General features: G+C 29.3%; 1 pseudogene; it reads left to right on the plus strand.

Moving 5' to 3' along the window:
* Positions 1 to 7,329: 7,329 nt before the first annotated feature.
* On the plus strand, positions 7,330 to 8,331 carry LOC149566916 (G-type lectin S-receptor-like serine/threonine-protein kinase SD2-2 pseudogene; annotated as a pseudogene).
* Positions 8,332 to 9,913: the final 1,582 nt, after the last annotated feature.

A 9,913-nucleotide genomic window follows, 5' to 3' on the forward strand; every position in this document is an offset into this window, starting at 1 on the left:
AAATCATAGATATGAAAAAATATTAAAGAGGCTCTATGTCTACAAAAAAAATCATTTATATAATATGTATGCATTTGATATTTCGCAATTTACCTTAGCATTACAAAAATCTATAAAAATTATATATTCATAATTAATTTTTAATTTTTTTTTAACCATTAATCCTAATTTTTTCCTCTGGTACTAATTATCTAATAAAATGCCTTACCTGCATTTTCCACAAGGGTATGGTATTAAACACAACTGAAAGCACAAATACATATCCTATAGTAATTTGAAAAATACAGTACTCTAAAAGTAAAAAGCCATAATTCCTTCTAATGTAGATTCTATATCTTCATAACTATTGAATTTGGACTCATCATAATTTTGATAACCTAAGCATATAGTTTGGTTTTAAACATATAGCTTTGGTCTTTATGTCTTTATTTCCTAATGAATATATCCATTTTTGTACACACTTAAAGAAAGACTAACCGCAAAATTGGTTTTCAAAGATCAAATTTATAGAGTGTGGCCTTAGCATAAATATTTTTTAAAATTATTCATGTCTCTACTACTTTAGTGTTAAGCACTTCAACAACCAATCTTTATACAATAGAGAAAAAGCAGGGTCAACAAAATATTGAAATTTTAGGATATTAATTATTGCATGTCTAAAAAGTTATAAGTAAAGAGCAACACACATGAACAAGTTTTCATATACAACCAGCTCACTATAATGCTTGACATCAAACAAGTTAATTTTTATATTTTTTCTACCCATTTATCACTTACGAGAAGATTGTCTCCAAATTTTAATTAGAAAATATAAAATCGGTTGCATAAATTATAAAATGAATTAAAAAAACCTAGCTTAAATAGCACATAAAAAATATTGATCATATAGAAAATAGGAATTGTAATTTAATTTTAAAGTAGTATGCTTTTAGAGTAGGAGTTGACATACACACCTCTAGCTATGTGATAAATAGTGGTAGTCATACATTTATTTAAATTGGTATGCTAACTATATTGAAATCACATTTAACCTTATCTAACACAATTCTAAATTTTAGAGTGCATCATTTCTTGATATATTATTTGAACTTGTGTCACATTTGTGAGTTGTCATATCCATAAGCACAAATAATGAAATTTGTTTAGTTTGAGCTAATTTTTATCCTTGGATGCAAGGTAGAGGATTTGGAAGTGCCATCATTTATGACACTATAGTTTAATGGGCACTATAAAATAAAAGCATGCGATGATTAGTCTTACAAAACTTAGGCTCTCTTATCTATAGGAGTGAAGTGTTCCTCTTAACACTAGTGTGAAAGGTATTTGTATGCACTAGAAGTGCCCTAAGTATGCCTCTTGATTCTCTTTGCATACAATATCACCCTCTTCCATTTACATTGATATAATAATAAGTGTGATATTCTTACAACTAGGAAAACATATATGAACCAAATATAGAAATAAAGTTATTACTTTTGAATTTGGGACTCAATATCTCTTTATTTGTCATTTTTAGAACTATGTTGGTTACTTTTCTATCAAGGTGGTGTTCTCCCAATGCTATTAAAACTATTTGGCAGGGAATATATCAATGTGCAAGGAAAAGAATTTGGGATCTAGATCTAATGAGATTTCTTAAATAATAATACATTCTTTATCTAGAGATATTTTTAATTCAATTTAAACTAATATAGCTATTTAGTATGGAGCATAAAAGGTTGATTGCCCCTTGATAAGATACAAGGTTTGAATGACTATCTATAATGCTAAATCCATAGATACAATCTCAATGTCATCTCCTATAGGTTTAGAGCCCTATAATCAACAAGACTTGATCTTATGCTGAACCATTAAAAATTTATTCAACCTCACTAGTTTAAAGTACTCACTAAAATCATTAACTTTTCAATATATGATTTCTTCAAATATAAAAATTTAATTTACTTAAAATATTTTTTATGAATTTGAATATGGGTTGTTGATAATTGGAATGAACTAGAAGAACATATGAAACTTTATAAAATCCCTTGTGAATATATGTGATATTTTATAGAATGCATGTTGATGGGTGATAACAATGTTAACTCACAAGGTTTTCTAGAATACATGTTGATGGGATTTAACAATGTTAGCTAACTACTCTATACCAATAGATAAATAACTTGAGATTTTGAAGTAGTTGATAGAAGCCAACAAGATAGGGTGGTTACCGCAAAGTACACAAAGGCTGAATAAATAGTCAGACGTGACCTCCCTATCAACTAACCTATACCAACTTTAAACTTCAAAAAACAAAAAATGTTCATATTCAGCTTAGCAATACTAGTAGTCTTCAAACTAATATGCATAAAAGTCTATAAAATAAAATACCAATCATTAAAAAAATTGCTGCTATGAGTCCTCTTAAAAAACATAAACATAAAGACCTCATGGGGTACCAAGTTCATACACAAGGCTAGTTGCCTATCTCCAACCCATGACTGTCCTCCTTCTCAAGCACATCTTTGTCCCCTTCCTCACCTTTCACTTTAATTAGTTTTTCCATGATGTTTTTTAACCTATCCTCAGCCAAGAACCCATAGATGGAATGAGTGGTCTCAGCGACTTTGCCTAGGCACTTTTCCTCTTTGTTAGCCTATAGAAAATAAAGGGTGGTTGTCATGGAGTGCATGTCCTTGGTTAGTGTTAAGGCCTTATTGTAGTATATTTAAAGAGGTTAAGGTCACCATGTCATTTGGACTTAGGTAGGGGATTTTCTATAATAATAATTAAGTTTAATTTAAAAATAAATAAAGTAGAATGTTTGAGTGATAAATGGATTCTAGATTCAATGAATGTGCTAAAATCAAAGAGAATCATATTCCTAAGAATAAACATAGAACCTTATACAAAGTGAGATAAGATAAGAGGTAAAATCACCTTGGATATGTGTGTATTCCTTCTACACTATAATCTAGTACTTAAGAAGTCTAAGAAACATTTCTTGTTATAAATATTAGAAATTCAACAATTGAAATTATAAATCTTTGGTGTTGGGGTCATTATATGGTAGAATCCATATACTATTATTAGATAAAGTGAGAGGAGGTTTGAACCCTTATAAAAAAAAACCAAAATGTGGAAAAGAAAGGCTCTCACAAGGGATGAGAAAAACTAGAAAATAGTAGTTTTGGGTTGCGGATAAATCACCATAAATCTTTAGCATTAAACCAAGCATAGCCTCTATTCTTTTTCTTTTTTTCTCATTGAATAATGTCTCTTCAAGTACTAATAGAGTGTTCAAAGTCTTGCTCATCATCCTTACTCTAGTTAGTGACTTCAATTTCATGTTTAGTTCATCCCAATCACTTTTGATAGTAGCAACAACATATAACCTCTCTTTTTCCTCTTTTGAGGTCACCAAAACAATAAGATACTTGACTTGTATTTCAATATTATATTTAAGCTAAAAGATGTTGGAAAATTAAATAGATTTACTAGATATAATTTCACATATTAAATATTATTTATTTAAGTAAATATTTAATTTTTTTATAGTATTTATTTTCATATATATAGATATATATAGTCACATATATATATATATATATATATATATATATATATATATGTATGTATATAGACATATATATGTATATGTATATATGTATATGTATGTATATATATATATGTATATCTATATATACATATATACATACATATATACATATATATACAAATAATTATAAGCTTAAAAAATTCTTATCAAAATCTGAAAGATTAATATAGATTAGAAGGATATAGTCTACATTAATTTATTGGAATAGGTATAAACGATATAGATTACTTACATTTGAGCATTACTTACCTTAGAATGTATTATCCCTTATAACTGTACTATCACTAAAATAGCTACATCATTCTATCTTGTACTATTTCTATTTTAGTAGTTGCTTGTGTCACTTCCATGTGTTGGGCTAAGCATAGACCTTGGAATCTTTGGAGTTTAAGGTTCCATCTTTCTTTCCAACATCTGCACTACATGCCTTATGTTTGTCCTTACTTCCTCATCCCTTGAATGCATAGAATTACTATAGTAGATGCTCTTCTTACCTCTTCCTTGTTTGCCTCCTCTATGACACCCTCCTCCATAATATTTATCATGTTCCCTTAGTGAATTTGAGTTCTATTCCACAAGGCAAAATAAGACTTACTTTAATCTTGCACATTTATGTCTAGATTTCTTCGCCTTGAAATGATTTCCAAAATGGTCATTCCAAAACTGTACACGTCAACTTTAGAAATTATAGGAAGATTAGAAATCTACTCTGTGGAAAAGTATCCTCCCATTTCTCTTATAGAGTTTAGCACATAGCTGAAATCTCTACCCATCAACTTTGCCAAGCTAGAGTTAGCCAATTTTGGTGACATATTGTCATCCAATAGAATGTTATCAGGCTTAGCATCATAATACTAAATAATGCAATCTATGCATTCCTCATGGAGATAAAGTAACCCTCTTTTAGTGTCTAGAGCCATCTTTAAATGTGTCATGACTCACCTTATGATACATCTATTTCCTAGCATATTTCTATGGCTACTTGACCATTTGACTTGGTTTTTGGACTTTGAATATAACTTATTTTATCTTTGGATCATATTACATTAGTTCAATTAAATTATGATATAATTTCAAATTTATCTCTTATGGATTACTATATGCGATCTAATATAGATAATATTATTTATGATACTTATGCTACTTATGTTGATATGATCATTTAAAATTTTGTTTAAACCGATGTATGAAATTAAATTGATTTATGAGTTATTTATTTGATTATGCTTATCAGGCACAAACCTTTTGATGTGATTTCGAGTGTCTGAGTGGCTATAGGAAAAAAATGAGAGTGTAGTCAAGGTAGAGGAAGCTAGCTCCTCAGAAGTGTAGGACTGGATAGTTTGGCAGCACGCACACACCAAATAGTCATTTTTACATGTTAGATTATTGATTTTTATTTTTATCCTTACCTTTCATTTTATCTCTAGCTTATTCCATAGATTAACATTAAAAAAAATTGATAGATGTACTTACATAGAGGAAATGTTACTTTTTTTTGTATTGGAATATACACATAGAATAAATTGAAACATAATTATTTTAGTTCAATTATATAGTAAAGATTATAGCATGAACAAACAACATATGCATTTTATTTTCAACTTATGTTCTTAAAACATATTCTTAATTACAAAATATTTAATTTTAACTTAATAAATTAAAAATACACACACACACATTAAAAATATTCTTTATAACGTAATAAAATTTAATTCACTAGATTTGAATTAGTTTTTTTAAAGTTACATCTTCGTACCTTGGTGATTCGTAATGGTTAAATAAGAAATGTCTTAAAATAAGTTATAAATTATGGAAACATTCTCCTTTCACTTAACTTAACCAATTGAATTATGAAATTGTTGTTAGAAATTAGCATGTCAGTGAAAAAGGAATACCTTTGGCAATAAGAAGGCAAGAATAACATAGAAAGGAGAGAGGAATTTGTCAGGGGACAACTAAGAAGATTTTTTCTTTTAAAAAAAAAAAGTTAAATTAGTGGAAGGATCATATTGAAACTCCAACAACGAATATACACATTCAACTAGGTTCTTCATGATTCACCATTCTTTGTTTTCAAATTTAATTATGCGCCTACTCTTTAATCTCATTATAGGGATCTTGAATCTTTTATTGATTTAAAAGGAAATTTGTAGTTAAGTTAAAATCCTATTTTATACTTCATGTGGAAAATTACATTTAGGAGAAATTAGATTTCCTCGTTGCTATTTGACTATGCAACTCAACCTCATATTCAATACTTTCCTTCATTTTCTATTTAGTTTATTTTCACGCTAGCTTGGAGATTTATTTATTATTTACTATATGTATTCCCAATAGTAGCATTTAAATACTTATATTGGTTATTTTGTTTCCATTAAATCTATAAATGAAATAGGAAGAATTTAGTTGTTTTATAATCTAAAAAAATCAAAGATATTAAAAATATCAATTTATAAAATAAAAATCAAAATGGAAATAGGAAATAGTGAATTATTTTACTTAAGGAAATATAGCTTAAATTGTTTGTGTGAGACTTTTATTTTATCAATAATAATAAAAGATAAATTATCTTATTGTTAAAAACTTAGTTGTTAGAATAGTGAATTATTTTTACTTTATGATAGACCGATTCTAAAATTGAAGAGCTTGATTTATTTTCATAAAAGTTTTGAAGGAAATGAAATTATATTTATTCTTCTTCTTTATAGTTTAGGAAGGATATTCTTATGTATTTTTTTGCTACATTATATTGAAAATTATTATTTATTTATTTAAAGTAGATATTAAATAAGTTTTATATTCTTAAAATTGATTAGAAGATAAAGTGTTCTACATTTTATATAAGAGGTTTAGATGAGACAACTAGATTTTGGAATTTCAAAATTCAATGAGATTTTAGATATGTATATATAATTTAGTCACAAAAAAGGCTATGTGTTAATTATTTTATTTCATTTTATTGTTTTGAGAAATTCTATGGGAGGGGTGCTAAATGTGGAACATCAAGGAAGGGTAGAATTGAAAATGATGTGCATTTCATTCTATCTACCAATTTTAAATTCTAGTATAATTGCTTTAGCCAAAGCCACTTTTGTGTATGTGCATTTTATGCTTGGTTATTGTTTCATCTCCCTGCCACATCTGTGTTTATGTTCTACAATGTGCTAGTGTAGTTAGTTTCATGGCTACACTAGATCGATCTGATCCTATTGTTTTGGGTTGTTAGGCTTCATAAGCAGGGTCAGAGTGTTTTTCGTACGAGGAAGAATCCTAGGGGAGCTAACTACTCTGTGGTTAGGCAGTAAAAGGGCATGGACCCCACTCACATTTTGAGATGTAGATGGACATATGTTCGAGGGCTTAGGAGATAAGGACTTGCATACGGACAATTGTCTGAAGGCATTCATGTGTATCATGATTCGGGTATTATGCGATGCACGACGAGTTTGTCAGCATCAATTGTAAGCATATTACCATTCTTTTGAATTTTTTATTTATTCAAGAATTAATTAATTGTGTTGACTAGTCAATCCTTATTTGGATTTTATAATTCGGCATTTTCAGGTTAATGTTGATGTGGCATGCTTAGTAGGATGTTAGTCCTTACAAATCTTGTATTCTAAATGAATGCTTCCCGTTTATTTTTGGATTTAGTGGTGAACAAGAAGGAATTGATAGAGCGGTTGATGAAGTAATCATAAATCAGCAAACACTTTCGATTTACAGAAATGCCAGAATCTGATAATGCAGCCCGTGATGCCTCCCTCTTGGCCACCCAAACAACCGTCTTCTCTGGTATTTGGGAATACCAGATGCTAATATACGAGTTGCTTCCATTGGGGCCGAAGAATCCCGGCTCAAATGTACCATTCTTTCAAATTATTGTCTGGTTTCCAGCAAGCGAGGCATCCAATGAGATAGTGTCTCCAGCCTCGCCAGAACTCTTCAATTGAATAAACCCAATATCAACACAAAGAAGGCCAAGGAACAATCTTACCATTTGTTAAAGTACCTCTACCGCAAATATCTTTCCAAAAGAACATCTGAGACAGTTTCAATTCGAAGAAGCAATTAAACGGCTTAGCTGTATTTAACAAAATACCCGATTAGAGATTGCACTAGGCACTGCAAGAGGGTTACTCTATCTCCATGAGGAATGCAGAGATTGCATCGTTCACTATGATGTGAAGCCGGAAAACATATTGCTGGATGGTGATATGTCACCAAAATTGGCCGACTTTGGGTTGGTGAAGCTGATCGGTAGAGATTTCAGTCGTGTGCTGACGACTACCAGAGGAACGAGAGGATACCTGGCTCCAGAGTGGATTTCTGGTCTTCCCATCACTCCTAAGGTTGACGTCTATAGTTTTGGTATGACCCTTTTGGAAATCGTTTCTGGACGAAGAAATCTGGACTTAAATGTGCAAGATTCAAGTTTATTTTATTTTCCCCCACGGACTCGAACTCAAATTTACCGCGGGAACATGATAAATATTGTAGAGGAAGGTGGTGGAGACAAGGCAAACTTGGAAGAGGTAAGAAGAGTGTGCATCGTAGCATTGTTATGTATTCAGGACGACGAGGAAGTGAGGCCGAGCATGAGGCAAGTGGTGCAGATCCTGGAAGGAAAGATGGAGCCACAAACTCTGCGGATTCCGAGTGCTGAGCTTAGGCCAGCACATCCAAGTGACACAAGCAGCTACAGCAATGACAATGGTAGCTTAGATTAATATAGTTATGACAAATCAATGATAGAAGCTAGAATATTGTATTTAGAATAAAGGGGAGAATATGTTTAAGATAAGTAATGCTTAAATGTTAGGCATCTATATCTTGTATATATCTACTTCAATAAAGTAATATATGCATATATATATCTTTCAAGTTTTGATGCCACCTATACACTAGATCCAGTAGCATATCTAGTAACAGATTTATTTATTTTTTAAAATTTTAATATTAGAGATTATATTATAAATGTTTTATTTATTATGAAATATTCATATATGAATCATTATTATACTAATAATTGTATATATATTCTTAATTACTTTAATTTATAAATTAAAATAAATATTTCTTTGTCTATCTAAAAATAATACTTTTAGTAATTTTATATTATATGTATTTTAATGCATCATTTTAAAATTCATTAAATAAAGTTTGACATATCTATTATGTAAGTTTTCACTTTCTATCTTAAACATTTTGACATTTAAAACATTAAAATTCTAATTACTTTTTCTATATATTATACAAATATTCTTGTTTTGTCTATTAATTATTATTATTTTTAAATTATAATTTACTTTGGTTGGCACTTTTTTCTTTGCTTAAACTCTACTTTGATTGGAAACTCATTATTTAACTATATCAAAAGGTTTTCAGATAGTTCATAATTATGTTGTTTTTATAATTTATATGTATTTTCTTCTATATTTTTATTTACATTTTATGTTTGAAATGTCATTGTGTTACCAATCAGTTTCAATAAAAATCTCTATAATTATATACAATGACAAAATTATAGGAAAATTATTAAATACTCACTACTACAAACAATATTCAATATGTGAGATCGCGTATACTAAATCTATTTAGTTTTGAAACACCTTTTAGCTTTGTAGTAATATTATTGAGATATATGACAAGTATCTTAATGCTTTTGTGAGAAGAAGGAAAAATATATGTTATATGTCATTGGTACAAGAAAAAGTGTCGAAGATGAACTAAAAATAAAATTAAAGGAAGTGATCAATTGACCATAGTAAGGATGATCAGAAAGACTTCAAACTCTCTATAGATGCTCTAAGAGGAATCAAAACATCAATGAGACCAAAGAAAATCATAGAGACTATGTTTGGTTTAATGCTAAAGCGTTGCGGTGATTTATTTCATGCCTAAAGCTTTGATCCTATAGCTTTCAAAAGATTTAAGTAAATATTGAAAATCTATTAAGACCATCATCATCTAGATGGTGGTTTCTTTGGCAATATTTTTTTTCACCTCATATTTTTTCTATTTTTTTTATTTTTTTAATGTTTGGGCTAATAGTTATTGGGTTATTTTTTATTAAGTAAAAATAGGTTTTAAAGCACTTGAAACCTTATACAAAGTATCAGAGAAAAATAACTAAGCAATCCCACAAGGAGCTGTGCATCAACACTAAAACTACAAAACAAACTAATATAGAAGCCTTAAAACAACAAGCAAGAAAAAACAACAAAAAGACAACACCTAGATAGCTACAAGGTTTTTAGTATATCAGCAACCTGATCAAGAAGGATATTCATATTCTAACTACAGAGGCAT

The sequence above is a fragment of the Cupressus sempervirens genome, chromosome 3 (assembly GCF_028749045.1).
Source record: "Cupressus sempervirens isolate cs-2001-9-10 chromosome 3, ASM2874904v1, whole genome shotgun sequence".
NCBI classification, from domain to species: Eukaryota; Viridiplantae; Streptophyta; class Pinopsida; order Cupressales; family Cupressaceae; genus Cupressus; species Cupressus sempervirens.